The sequence below is a fragment of the Ambystoma mexicanum genome, chromosome 2q (assembly GCF_040938575.1).
Source record: "Ambystoma mexicanum isolate Mex_15411 chromosome 2q, UKY_AmexF1_1, whole genome shotgun sequence".
NCBI classification, from domain to species: domain Eukaryota; kingdom Metazoa; phylum Chordata; class Amphibia; order Caudata; family Ambystomatidae; genus Ambystoma; species Ambystoma mexicanum.
The window spans coordinates 745,777,285-745,791,754 of NC_090924.1; the positions used below are offsets into that span (position 1 = coordinate 745,777,285).

Sequence of the window (14,470 nt, forward strand, 5' to 3'; positions counted from 1 at the left end):
TCCCGGTCTTGAGGTCTTGAAATCTTGTTAAAATAATTCACTTATCCTGTACTGATCGACTTACTCCTGTTGTCGACCATTCTGCTGTGCTATTGTAAGATAAAACGAATGCTGCCTGTTCAACAAGTGAGCCACCCAGGAACTGTTTCTCTCTGTGTTCATATCTTGGGCACAACTATTAGGATTTTGAAAGTATCGGAAAGGTTATACAATATTTTGAGTAAAATGCTTCAAATAACTTCAGCAGCTATCAATTCTGTAAAGGCAGATGCAGGGCGGAGTAGGATTCTGTTTGTAATGTCATTTACAAGCAGTCAACATAAAATATCATGCTTTTCACTTTGTGGCTAAGATGGAGTCTATAGGAGAGAGGTATATTCTAGTGAGATGTGTTGGGAAGTTTATCAAGGAACCACCACCACTGGGATAAGTAGATTTTCCAGCTCTGAGATGGTTCCTTGTTCAATACCAGCTATATTAAATATTCTGCGGTCAGGTTTGTCATTAAATTTTATTATGCCAGGTTTTGAAGGCAATTTTCAAGATGACACTGCCTCTCTTCCTGTCAGGTTTTCCCTGATTTAACTTAAGTGACTTATTTTTGTTTCCAAAAATATTGAACACCTATATCTGTATATGCCTCACCTAGTCTACATTTTGGACGAATGTGACAAAAAGGTCTGTCTCTCTGTTGACTGATTTTGAGGTCAACATAGGGTGCTTTCCTTTTCTTCAGAATTGTCATGTACCTTTAGGAGAGAACTTAAAGATGCATTGGGTTTCTGTCACTGTATATTTCAATATATTTATAGGTTTGGAACATTTAAAAAGATTACAACCCTCTTAAAGTAGATGTGGCAGAGTAATTGTAATATGAGGCAGCGATGGATGTAGCATGACAATGCTTGTGGCATTCCCTGAGCCTGTCTGGAGCACAAGTGCTACCAGAAGTGGAGATTATAGGTCTGCTTCTTTCCTGACGCTTCCCACTCAAAGTGCTCAAGATGCCTACCACCCCAAAAGGCTCTAAAAAAGAAGAGACATTCCATTTTATTATCCTTTTCACTCTGCCAATAATTTCCCCTAAGACTTAGGACAAAAACCCTGCAAATTCCTGCTGAACCCACATTTCTAATGGATTGTGCGCTCCTATGCATTCCTCATCTTAGATATGTTTCCTGCTAAGCAGTTCTTAGAAAAATATTTAGACTGCAGGGGGTGCCATGCGACATCGGCGTCAATGTCCCGCAACGCTCTCAATTTCCATGTCAGGACGTGAGGTCGATGGTGCTATAAGTAGCTGGCACCGCACCCCATTGCCTTCGTTCTGTTTTTTCACATGCAAAGCCTGCTCTCAACACACAACAAAAAACCTGCAAATTCCTACTGAAACCACATTTCTCATTGCATGTTCTAGCTAGGTGAACCAGCCAAACACACGTTTTTGCATGTCATTGCATTTATCTGGTTTCCTTGAGGTTTTTAATTCCCCTCAGCCTCTCCGGGTTTCTACAAGGGCTGGAAGTGAAGTACATCAGAATTGCTGCCTTAAAAGCCTTTGGGTCAAGACATTATGGGACTATGAGATGAACATGAGGAGCCCCAGTCTCGTAATGGAGACAAAATGGGAAAGACGAAGAAAAGGCACTGCAAGAGGACTTCATTTGATTTGATTGACTCCTCAAAGCACTATTCATCCTCTTCCTCCAGAAAAATGAAGAAATCACTCCCATTGCAGGGATGATGAATGGTACCTCAGAGGGGCCCACCTCCGAAGGAAGTTAAGTTAATGTTCCCCACAAGCTCCTCTACACTGTAGCAGTTGGAGGCACAGACACCAAATGTTCAACATCTTTGCAAAGGTCTCAGTGCTGCACCTCTTTTGATCACAACCGCAAGCCTGCTGCCTCAATCCCAACCTCATCTATAGACACTGCTCCCCTCCAACATAGCTGGGCTCCAACTCTGTGCTAAGAGGCTTAGAGGCTTGGGCCCAGACTTCCTTACCTTCAGCAACAGACCTCGCTGAACCTTGCTCCGGCCTCCAATTCTCAGTTCTTCAAAAAGCTGAATCATATGTTGTGTTGAGGAAGGGGATCCTGTCCCTTATGGTTTTGAAACTTGGACTTTGGAGTGGTGGGAGATTTTCCTGCTGAGTTGTATTGTCGCGACCATGTCCTGGCTAACCAGGCCTCCAACTTGCACAATGCTGGTAGTTTAGACACCTCAACTGAGCTTGCTTTATATTCAAGCTTCAGCTTACAGAAAGCCTAATATGTTCTGTCACAGGATAGTTGCCAAAGGTGTAGAAATGTGTGTGTCGGTCCCAATGAAACCTCTGGTCCAGTATGACCGTATGGATATCCTGGAGAAAGGTCCACCTAGGGAGACATTCTGGTCGTTCATTCCCGCTGTACTTGACCCTGTGAGGGTGGTAATGCAGATACCTGCTTCTGCTCCGGCAGAGGACCGGGAACTGGCAAAGAAACACTGCCCAGTCTCCTATCTATTCAATCCACCCCAGAGAGTCCGGTGGGCCAAGCCTCCAATGTTGGCTCAAACTCTGCCCTTTTCTGTTTTTGCCCTTTGACAGAAAAAGTAAAATGCTGGATGCCCTGGGACACAAGGTTTATGCATCTGGTAGTCTAGCACTAAGGACTCTGAATGTGACTTGTGCACTGGCCATGTACTCCCACACTTTGTGAAATGTAATCTCAGAAGCGACAGAAAACTTGCCCATGCCTACGTTAAAGGAAGAATTCACATCTATGGTGGTGGATGTCAAGGAGACTGCATGCCAGGTCTTGCAGAAAGGCATGGATATGACTATGTGACACACTCCGTGGGCACTGGTATGGTTCTACAGAATGCCTCTTGGACGAGGACTTGGGGGTTCAACCTGAAAGTCCAATCCATGCGCCCAACATGTCCTTTGATGGCAACCTATTTGGCCAAAGGTCAATGATCCCTTGAGGACATTTATGGTCTCCAACAGGAAGGTGACATCCCTATGTTTAGCTGTTCAGCATTCTTCTGCCCCCTCACCCAAACGTAGGTTGTTTAGACCTATAGTGCTTTTGCCCAGAGAGTCAAAGGACTTGTGCCCTCTGGCAAGCAGGACCAGCAATGTTTCTCCTGCCAAGTGACATACAGGGACCGTTTGTTACCCACGCATTCGCAGTTACTTGTCTCCAATCACCCACGACGAGAAGACCATCTTGTAACAGTAATGGACATGTATCAGACATGTATCTGACATGCCCATAGAGGCAATGTTTCTGCCTCCATAGTCTCTTTTGCCACCTCTGGTACAAAACCCCTTTAATTTGGGCATTGCCACTCTTCTCCGGTCAGGGAGTGTTGTCCTTGTGACTCTAGGAATACTACTGCACCATATTATGTGCCTTACAGATGTTTTCACAGGGTTACTGCCTCTTTCATTCAACAACAACCAGGCCATCCCTTTCTTGTCCTTTCATACCTCTCTGTTGGAGGAGATTCTGCAGTTTCTGATGAAGGTCATAATAGAGATTGGTTGGTACTCCCTTTATTTTTTGGTGCCAATGAAAGATGGGGGGGCCTGCGTTTCATTATGGATCTGAGGATTCTGAATTTGTACCTGCGCAGAGACAAATTAAAGATGGTCTTTGCCTAAGAACATTGAGCTACTTGAGCTGGAGGGCTGACTGTGTCACTGGACCGTCAGAACTCCTACTTCCATGTGCCGATCCATCTAAAGCACATTAAGTACTTTAGTACCTTACCAGTCCCGCCCTTCTCCCTTTCTTTAGCCCCAGGGGTTTTCACCACACTTTCAGTTGTGTGGCTGAGTGCCTCAGGATGGATTGAATGCATGTCTTTCCCGCCCTGCACCATTGGCTCATTCAGGCTTGCAGACATGATCTGGTGTTGGCCCACCTGCTCCACACTTGTCAGCTGCTACATAGCTTGCCATTTCATTGGTGTGGTTCTGTCCAGTAGCTCGGGCAGAGTCTTTCTTCCTGAGGACCGTATGGCAAACATCTTTTAAATGGTTTGTGTCTTGCAGAGTCAGTAGTTGCCAACCTTGGCTTTTTTGCACCTTCTGAGTCTCATGGAATTCTTTAACTATTTGGTATCCTAGGCCTCGTTGTGCATGAGGTTGCTCCTGTGACTGATTTGCTATAAATGGTGTTAGTTTTAGGGCAACATAGTGGACCTTCTGAGGGTCTTGGTCAGAATATCGCACATCTTATGATGGACCCTCATAGACAATTTGCTGAGGGGAGAGCTTTTTTAGCACATTTGGTGTCTGTTGACAGTATTCATCGTAGACAAAGTACTCCCTGAAAGGTTGGGTTGCTCATCTGAACGATGTGATGGTGAGCAGACTGTGGTCTCTGCTGAAGCACATCAAACTTCTAGAACTGCCAGCCATCAGAGCCTCAGAGCGTGTGTGCTCAGATGATAAAGGACAATACAGTGACCATGTATTATCACAACAAGAGAGGTGGTGTGGGGTTGTTGCAGAGTAGTGATGCAACTGTGTTTGTGTGCTCTGGTGAACAATGTCTCTCTGTCTGTGGCCACACTTTTTGGGACCATTTAAGTGGTAATGGACACCTTGAGCAGGTGGAAATCTGTCTCTCGCGAGTGGGAGCTCTGTTTGGAAGTTCTGGATGAGATTGTCACTGCGTGGGTGACCACTCAGGAAAAGCTATTTGTCTTCAGTGTCAACCGAAAGTGCAAGTTGTTCTTCTCCAGGGATGTTTCGCCACAGGGGGTGGTCTGGGGTAGCATGGATTGAGTGAAACTCAAACTCCTGTATGCATTCCCTCCAATTCCTGTCATTCCACTAGTTCTCATGAGACCACTGACATTTGGGTGCACCATGATCATGACCACCCCACGCTAGGCCTGTAGGACGCGCTATCCTGAAATTTGTTTGGATTATTTCCTTCCCTGGATTCCTCATCAATGATATTCTAGTTTGCGGTTTAGCCTTTCTTCAGAAACTTGTCTGCCACCAGGGGGCACTGTGCGGCTCTGCTTGATGCCTCTACGTGCCCCACCCCGGACATAATGTCAATGCCAGTATGTATCTGTGCTGCACCCGTAACCTTAGTTCCTTTTTTCCATGCACTCGGTTCGCTTCAGGAACACGCTCTTCATTTTGTCGAATTAAAAAACGTCCCCCACCCTGCTAAGGCCTCTTGTTTTAAACCTTGCATAGATTGCAGCCAACATATGTCATTGTCGGATCCCATAGGAATTGTCTCTATTGCTTGGGGGAGAAGCATGATACTCAGGAATGCGGATCGTCCGAATCCCAAGGCCCACCAGGAAAGGGCAAATAAACTTTTCACATACTTCCACAAGGAAAGGAGTACAGTCTTGATCGAGGTCGTAGAGCACCAGTCCCAAGACAGGTCCCATGCAATTAAAGAGAAGAAGATGCAACGCAAGAGGTCTCTTTCCTTGAGTGGTTCTTCCCATCATCATCCTTCTTCTTTGTCTTCCAAGAAGGAGAGTCATCTTTTGAAGGACTCCCCAGAAGCAGGACCACAGGTAAGTTTTCCTACCTAATCCTCTAAGATGCCAGACATCTTCATCAAGACCCCGGCGCTAATGGCTTCAGCCTCCGCAGCTTAGACTGTGGGTCTGACGCGCCATTACCTCCGATGGGCCCTGCCGCGTTACCTCAGACCGGTAGGGACCTCGCAGGGCAGAACTCCTGTATGCCTGATGGATCAAGCCTGAACCCCAAGTGTGACGATATGTCCCGGCACCTACACCGCCCGAGGTCCTCTAGAATATGCTGTTTTCTGTTGAGACCATTTATGTCCAAAATAGGCCAAATCTTTGACGTGGAAGGGGAGCTGGTTCCTTTTGGAATGTAACCCATGTGTTGTAAGGAGGAGAGCGACCTCACAGAAGAATTTTATGAGGAAGGTGAGGTCCTGAAAGGCCTGGCCTCCTCAAGGAGGCCAGTCGACTTGACACCTCTCCATAAATGAACATTGTATCATCGCTTCTCCAGGGAAATCTCAGGCATTTTTTCAGAGAATAATGACCAAGATTTCTGATACCATATGGTTTTCAGCACCATACAGGCCAAAGGTCCAGTTTGAGTTAACATAGAGCCTGGACTAGGGATTCAAGAAGGAGCCCATTCAGTGCTGCTGTGGAGGCTCTGCTGCTGGAGGTGTAGACGTGGTGCGCCTATACACCCTCAGTCGACGTGGGAGCTGACGGAAAAACGCTCAGCAAGGGATGGTAATCAAAACAATTTTCTGGTACCAAAGAAGGATGGGGGCTTCGAGCCCGGATCCTGGATCTGAGGCTGTTGAATCTGTACCTTCAGAGGACACATTCAAGATAGCTATTTTGACCCAGATCAGCCCTCATCTGCAAGAGTGGTTGGTGCCACTGGACCTTCAGGATGCATACTTTCACATGCCCATTTGTCTAAAGCAAGGGAAGTACCTAGGCTTTGTGGTAGGCCAACATCACTACCAGTTCAGAGTCCTGTTGTTAAGTCTGTCTTCGCCAGAAACAAAATAAGATCCCAATTTGGGAACTCACGTCCCCTCCACACTTTGTAATATCTGGAAAACCAGACCAACAGTTAGATTGTTATTTAGACAATGTTTCTAATCGAATTAATGGGAACCTTTGTATTAAATCAATTTAAAAAAAGGCCCAACTACTAAAGAAATAAACATTCAATCAAATTAGGTCACAAGAACCAATCTTCATTTTAATTCTTGATGTTGAAGCTGTGGATGGCCCAACGCGTTTCGAGTGGTACAACACTCTTCATCAGGGGCAAATCAATATTTCTAGAGAAAGATATGTACAATATTTACATTAGAGTGATGCTTCCATTCAAATCATTGTGGAATAGTCGTTTCAACAGACTTCAATTGGTATATAGTCTGCTTCTATGGGCATTATTTAAGCTGGATATCCATAGTTAAAGGTACAGAGTCAAAAGGTGAAAAACATCTTGTCAGCTGTTAAAGTAACATTATATTTCGATTGAAGTAAAGATCTAAGACAGTATCATGGAATTCCTTTATAAATGGTGCTGAGCACAACATCAACTGTATGATCATGAGACTACAAAAAGAACCATAACAGTAATAGCTCTAACATTGTGCTTTTCAATAAAATTTCTTCAAGAGAAAATGGGGTAAGTCTGGGTCGGGGATCCCGGGCAATCGCAGAATCTGGTCTAGACGTTTAGAGGGCAAACTCTTATCTGCAAAAAGGGAGTAGATATAAGAAGCAGCTAGTACGTGAATTTTCTATGCATGGTGTAGAAAAAGGGGGCTGTAAAAGGAAAATGACTTACAGCTAATTGCAGTATTCCTGGACAATGGTTTAACGTCTTAAGCATAGTGTGGTTCCAACATCCTGTGGTAGAGAGAGGATGATCGAAAAATCTTGGAAGGTAGCCAGTACTTGACCATTGAAATGGCGTGTGAGCAGGTTCTGCAGGTTGCCAATGAGACTAGGGGAAAATAACATGGGAAGGATTGAAAAAATAGCCCTGTGGGGAGAGGGTTCTACACAATGAGAACTCCTGTGAATATCAGATAGACCAAAGAGGTAGGGAGGTTCTTACCTATTCACCAACAGCGCTGCCAAATGGAGACCGGAGTCCAAAAGGTTATCCGACGCCATTTGTAACGGCGTACGTGTTTATATTGTAATTGATGGCGTGACGTCATCACGCGCATGCGCGTGCCACGTCATCGTCCTTACACTCGAGTATACTAAAAAAATGTGCCCAAGGCAGTATCTAAAATAGGACATCACGATTGTGAAACTATGAAGGCTGTCCCTAGGTAAGTATTTATAAAACTTGTATGTAGTTAAAAAAGAACTAGTGGCCCGGGATGTTTATAACATGACGCCATCACGCTTGCGCGTGCATGATGTAATGTGTAAACAAACCAAACTAGCGAGCGCTAGGCCACTGAGAAAAACATGGACCACACAGGTAAAAGTAAGGATAGTAGGTGCATAACAATGCAATGCCAGTGCACCAAGTATTGTATGATCAATGCAGGTTTGGGGATTTAGGAATTAAACAGCTGTTAAAGTTACACACGTGGACCTGGACCGTAAAAAATAGAGATATTAATTAACAAGGTTAAACGGCCAGTCTTCCTTATAATGTGACTGGCGCCCAAAGGCGTCTTCCGTGTCTCAGGGTATTAATAAGTTCAGAACAAAGATGAAGTAGCTATGCGTGCAGCCTAGCTGTGCTTGGCTAGGCCACCAGTTTAGCAAAAAGGTAATTCTATCCGAGAGAGGTCCCGGACCGGGAGAAAAGAGGGGGGAATTCAAAATATGACAAATGCATACTGTCGTGGTACGTGTCTCATGGTGTTAGAGAAAAATATGAAAGAAAATAAAGTCGCTGAGCATGATGTCTAACTGCAGTTGGCTAAGGTCTGGCAAAAAGGCTATAATATCTAAACGATGTCCCAAACATGGGAAAGAATAAAGAGTAGGACTTTCACAAGAAGCTTACTGCTAAAATGTAAGAAAACAGAGGATACCCAGCGATCAGAACACCAAGATATTCTTTGAGGATGACGAGGACTGTGGAGTATAAGCCCGCTGTTGTTAATTCAGCGGAAAACCCTTATGTAATTTAGAGTGATGTTAAGTACTGAGAAGATTATTATACTAGGTCTAAAAATCTGTGGGTATACATCGGATCTGTTACATCATTAACATGGACAAAGGATCGAGGAATGGAAATCTAGAATAAGCTCACTCTTTAGCGTCACAGAGTCTAGCATAGTTACCCAAACGGGATATATTCGTTCCCATTATCCTGTTGTAAAAGCCAGGCCACTTCACTACCCATTTCTGGTGCACAATTTGGTTGTTGATCAGGTGTCACAGAACATATATCAATGTTTGATAGTTGTCGTGAAGTTAGTAAAGCAGGTATTAACAAGTCATGTCAACGATTTTTTTGGTGTGTATCTCTGACACTACAAAATGTTCATCTGCCCAAACGCGTGGTTCACAATCTAATACAATCCTTTTATCAGTTACATCTCTAACTAGAACATGTCAAGTATAACTAGAAGAGGTAGTGGAGACATTAGAAAGAGTAGTGTGTTAGTATTAGGTTTCAAATAAATGCACCCAAGTAGTAGTCTTCGTTGAGGCCAAGAGGGGACATTGCATCAAGTCTATGTATCCAGTATAGTTCCTTTTGTGCAAGTAATTTTGGTAAGCCACCTCCCCTTTGTAAGGGATGTACCACTTCTAGTACTGCAAATCCCATCTGTGAGATATTGTGATTATTGTCCCTAAAATGCCGGAATACCGGCAATTTGAGGTTTTTAGTTCTGATCTGTGATTTATGCTTGGTCCATCTTTCCTTAGCTTTTCTACTGGTCTTCCCCATGTAATATTTACTGCATGGGCATCTGATGGTATAGATTACATTTTTAGAATCACAAGTTGCATAGCTTTTCAAAGGGATCTTCTTACCGTTGTTAGGATGCCTGATGTGATTGCCTTTTATAATGTTCGAGCAATGTTGGCAATTTAGGCAGGGGAAAGTGCCATTTTTTGCCTTCGTAAGTGTCCTCTGTGTGGATTTTTTGGGTCTTTCTTCTTTTATTAGCGTATCTCTGAAATTCCTTCCTCTCTTATACGCTAACATTGGAGGAACTGGAAAAAGACGATTAAGATTGGGATCTGATTTAATCAGATCCCAATTTTTAGTGATGATCTTTTTGACCTGGAAACTCTGTGCTGAGTACCACAATGTATAAATCGAGTTGGATTTAGTCTGTGTTGGTTGTTTATTGAGTAACATGTCACGAGGTTGAGATTCCGTCCTGGTGATAGCTGGCGTCACCACTTGTTCTGGAAATCCTCTTTCCAAAAATCTCGATCTTATAGTATCAAATTCTGTCTGTAGCCTTTCTGTGTTGGAAGTTATCCGTTTAGCTCATAAGAGTTGGCTGTAAGGGAGATTATCCTTTAGATGTCTTGGGTGGAAACTATTAAAGTGTAGGGATGTAACGCTCACCTGATTCCCGCAGAGGCGCCGGTCTTTGCTGGGTGAATGCCGTACCTTCAAAGGTGATGTGTAACACACGGTTGGCTCTTTGGGCTGGACCTCTGTGCACTGTATGTCTGACTCGAAGAGTAAGGTGTCTGCAGATAGAAAATATGGGATTAATGAACTGGGGTTATTGGGTGCCTCTCTCCTCTTCCCTTTCTCTTCTCCTGTAGAACCCCAAAGGTTAACGCTCTCACCTTAGGTAAGTGAACGCCGAGCTCTTCATCTGCCTCGGTGCAGGGTGCCGTAACCAGTTTCTTCACTGGATAAGGGTGCAGGCCTCTTGACCTTAGAGGACTGCTGTCCGTAGTTAACTGCACGAACGGTAAGTTCTGGGCACTTCAAATGTCTTAAAAGTCTTTTGTAATGATATCTCTTGTTTTGCAGGGTTCCGGCGATGGCGGATGGCGGGCTGATGAGAGTTGAGGATCGAACCCGCGTGAGGAATAGAAGCGCCTGGAAGCACGTAAGTAAGCGCTTGTAGCCTGCTTCACGATGCGCACTAACTGTCCCTTTTATCTTGCAGGTACAAGTTCGGAGCTTTAGAGAAGCTGAAGGGTGCCGGAATACCCACTGGATTCGGCGTGGGAAGGAGTAATGGCACGTGAGTAATAAAGTTGCCCAATGTCTTTAAACGCACCTTCTTTTGTCTTTCAGATGCGGGATGCAGCGCCGAAGGCCTCCGGAGCGTGCGAAGAGCTGGTAAGCTTTTGTCTTTCAGATGCCGGAATGCAGTGCGAAGACCTCCGGAACATGCGAAGAGTAGGTAAGCCTTTGTCTTTCAGATGCCGGAATGCAGCGCGAGGCGTTGGTGACAGCCGATGGACCAGGTAAGAGATGCGCTGCCACTGAAGACCGTAGTGCTGACCTGTTCTTTCTTTGTCTTTACAGGTGCTGCTGAAGACTGGATTCCAGGATGGTAAGCCTTTGTTCCCTTAGGCCCAGGATCAGAAGCAGAAGACACGATGAGCGTTCTGCTGCAGAGAATGCAGAATAACGCAAAGCAAGATTCATCCATCGGGTGTGGTTTAAATAGCCTCCTGTAGTGCTTAGGTGTCTCCTTCCACAGCCACGCCTAGGTAAGAAAAGAGTTCCTGCTTTCCAGAAGAGTTCCAGTGTTCTGAACCTAGGGAGTGGCTCCTGCCCCACCCAACAGGAAAAGTAGTCCCAAACAGAAGAGGATCAGGGGTTCAACTGGCAGGTAAGTAAGAAGCATGGTCTGCTGCAGGTAAGTCCACCCAAGCATTATGAGCCCGGCGCTTCCAGCGCTGGGACTGGGCATCTTTATGAGCCTGGTGCCACTGGCGCCAGGACAGAGTCCAAAAGGTCCCAATTGGGACTGGCTGGCACTCGGAACCAGGGTTATGGGTCTGCTTCCAAGGGAGTCGGGCAAGTCCTGATCTTTTGGAAGCAGAGATCATGACAAGGGAGCTGTTAACATCTGTTGGTTTCCTATACATTGACGTCACTAGTTCCATATTTTTCCATTCAACTGTTACATCCAGAAAGTTCACATACGGTTTTCCGATCTCTATAGTAAATTTGATCTGTGGATTGCATTGGTTGATGTAATGCCAAATTTCAGTCAATTCCTGTTCTGTACCATTCCAAATACCAAAGACGTCATCAATGTATCTTGTCCAACTGTGTATTTTGTTTTTCCAATGTGGGTGATCCAAAACATGGGTTTTCTCAAAGTAGAACATAAAGATGTTTGCGTATGAGGGGGCTACAGCCGAGCCCATAGAGGTTCCTGAGATCTGTAAGTAGTACTGGACATTACATCTGAAATAGTTGTTATATAATATCAAATTAATGAGTTGAATAGCGAAGGTTTTTTGGATCTGAATTTCGTCATCTCTTAGAAGAAACCATTCTAAGGCAGATATGCCTTCGTCATGGGGAATCGAAGTGTATAGACTATTAACGTCCATGAAAAATATTAGAGGATCTGGAAAGTTAATCCGCAAGTTGTTGATTTTCTGAAGAAAGTGTGTAGTGTCCTTCAGGTAAGTGGGTATATTCTGTACTAAAGGTTGGAGTGCGGTATCCAGGTAGACCGCCAGGGGTTGGAATATGCTGTCAGTGCCAGCAACAATCGGTCTGAATGGAGGATCTTTGGAGTCTTTATGTATTTTGGGTAATCCATAAAATGCAGGGATTATTGGATTAGTTTTAATCATAAATTCCTCTGTTTTGTCTGATATCCAGTCCATTGTGCTTGCTTTCTCGGCTGCCTGTTTGATAATCATGCTTATATTATTTGTAGGGTCATTGTCCAATGGGAGATAGATCTGTCTATCGTCCAGTAATTTAAGACAACCAGCATTTTATAGATTCTTGTCCATGAGTACTAGGGCTCCCCCTTTGTCAGCTTGTTTAATCGTAAGGGAATTATCATCCGCAAGATCCTTGATTATTTTGAGCTGATGTCCCCGAATGTTTTGTTTAGTAGAAGATTCATATTTAATCTTTCTCAATTCATGTGTGGTTTTTGTTTTGAATAGGTTGATAAGTAGATTATTAATTTGCAGATGAAAAGTGCTCTGCTTCTTCATTTCCAAGTAATCATGTTCTTTAGCTGGTGTTATTTGTCCCAGGTTGTCAAAGAAGATCTTCAATTCCATTTTCCGTATTAGCTTGAAAAGGTTAATTTCTTCTTCAAATAAGTTAGTTGAATTTGTGGGGATGAATGAGATACCGAGACTTAATGTGTCGATTTGAGCTTTGGATAGCTGTCTGGAGGAGATGTTGATGGTGAATCTATTTGTACTTTTGGCATGGTTTCCTTTTTCCCTCTTCTGGTCAGACGTCTCCTAAATAAGGTTGTGCAGTAGTTGGAGGAATTGGTATGTCTATTACCCTTGGAGTTGGTGTTGAACTGACCGTCGCTGTGGGAGTTGTTATAGAATTTGTTGCGCTTGTTCTGGGTTGTTCTTCTTGTTCACCACTTGTGATGTCACTGCTATCAGTATTGTTGTCAGGAGATGGTTTCTTGGGGACTCCAGATGGTCCGGGTCGAGGTTTATAGTTGCTGTAGTATTCTTGCCATGTATAGACAATTTCTCTGGCATAGTCCAACGTGTCTCTACGGAATTTGCAAATTTTTTTTAGTTCTCTGCGGATAAGTCTTTCCAGTCGTTGGATGAGGATTTCTGGGTTTTCTCTAACAATATAAGCATCATTATCAAACAGGCAGTCGGGAAAGCAAGCACAATGGACCAGGGACGTCATTTGGGGGTCGCCAGAGGTCGCAACTGCGACCTCTGAGGTCTCCCTTGCGACCTCTGTGGTCTTCCTTGCGACCTCTACTAAAAAAAAAAAATTTTTTTTTTTTTTTTTAATTTTTTTTTTTTTTAGTAATGCAAGCTCCTGGGCTGTGGCTCTTTACTTCTGGGGTGGCTGGCTTTCTTGTTCAGACCCCTTAAAAAAAGACTTGTGGGACTCCTGTTCTTATTTTTCTTCTAACACTTTCAGCACTGACCCTAAATAAGAAAGAATAGGAATACCAAATAATGGGCCTCATTACGAGTCCGGCAGTAACTGAGGCGGTAAAACCGCCTCGGTTACTGCCGGACTCGAATTACCATTCCGCCTCCGTGATTCCCGGAATTACCCGGGCATTACAACTCCGGTTTCCCGGGAATCACGGACGAGGAATGGTGTTAATCCCCATTTCCATAGGACTCAATGGGACTGGGGATCATGGAAACACCGGCAGCATCTCGTAATGCTGCCGGTGTTTCCTCGTCTGCCTGCAGGCGGGCGGTGTTAAACCCGCCAGGTCAGACCTGGCGGGAACATTACCTCCCGCCTGCAGGAGTTGTGATCGCTCGGCATGGAAACAACGGTGTCGGCGGGTTTACCGCCACCATTGTTTCCATACCGGGCGATTTGTAATGAGGCCCAATGTGTCTTTCTGGAATTCTATACAATAATTGGTGGCCTCATTAAATGTTTATTTTAGGCGCACTTCAGGGGGTGAGTCACTGATTTAGTCTGTTCTTAAATGCCTCACTCAGCCGTTCATCCTTCTGAGGTCGATAAATGAGTACCAACACAGGTTGGGTGATATTGGGTGTATATTTTTTTTATATCAAGTGCTTAATAATGTGTTATTATATAGCACTTACGCTTATCATTTGGTCATGGACGTCTGCTTGCATACACAGTAATTTGGTAATATGGGCCTATACACACTGAACTTAATGATACATATGGCGATCCATACTTGTATGAATATACATCACATAGTGATATCGTAACAATATTTTTCGTAGTGTACAATGCTATGTGATGCCACTTCCTGTTTTGTCAACGGATGAAATGTCGTGTTCCATCGCTACCCGCGATATCTCTTTGGGGTGGGGTCAAATGACACCACTT

At 44.3% G+C, this 14,470-nt stretch overlaps 1 protein-coding gene across 1 annotated transcript in view; it reads left to right on the forward strand.

Annotated features, from left to right (window-relative positions):
• UBE3C (ubiquitin protein ligase E3C) overlaps positions 1–14,470 on the forward strand; it is a 2,658,557-nt gene that overhangs the window by 2,477,752 nt on the left and 166,335 nt on the right. The window lies entirely within an intron of this gene.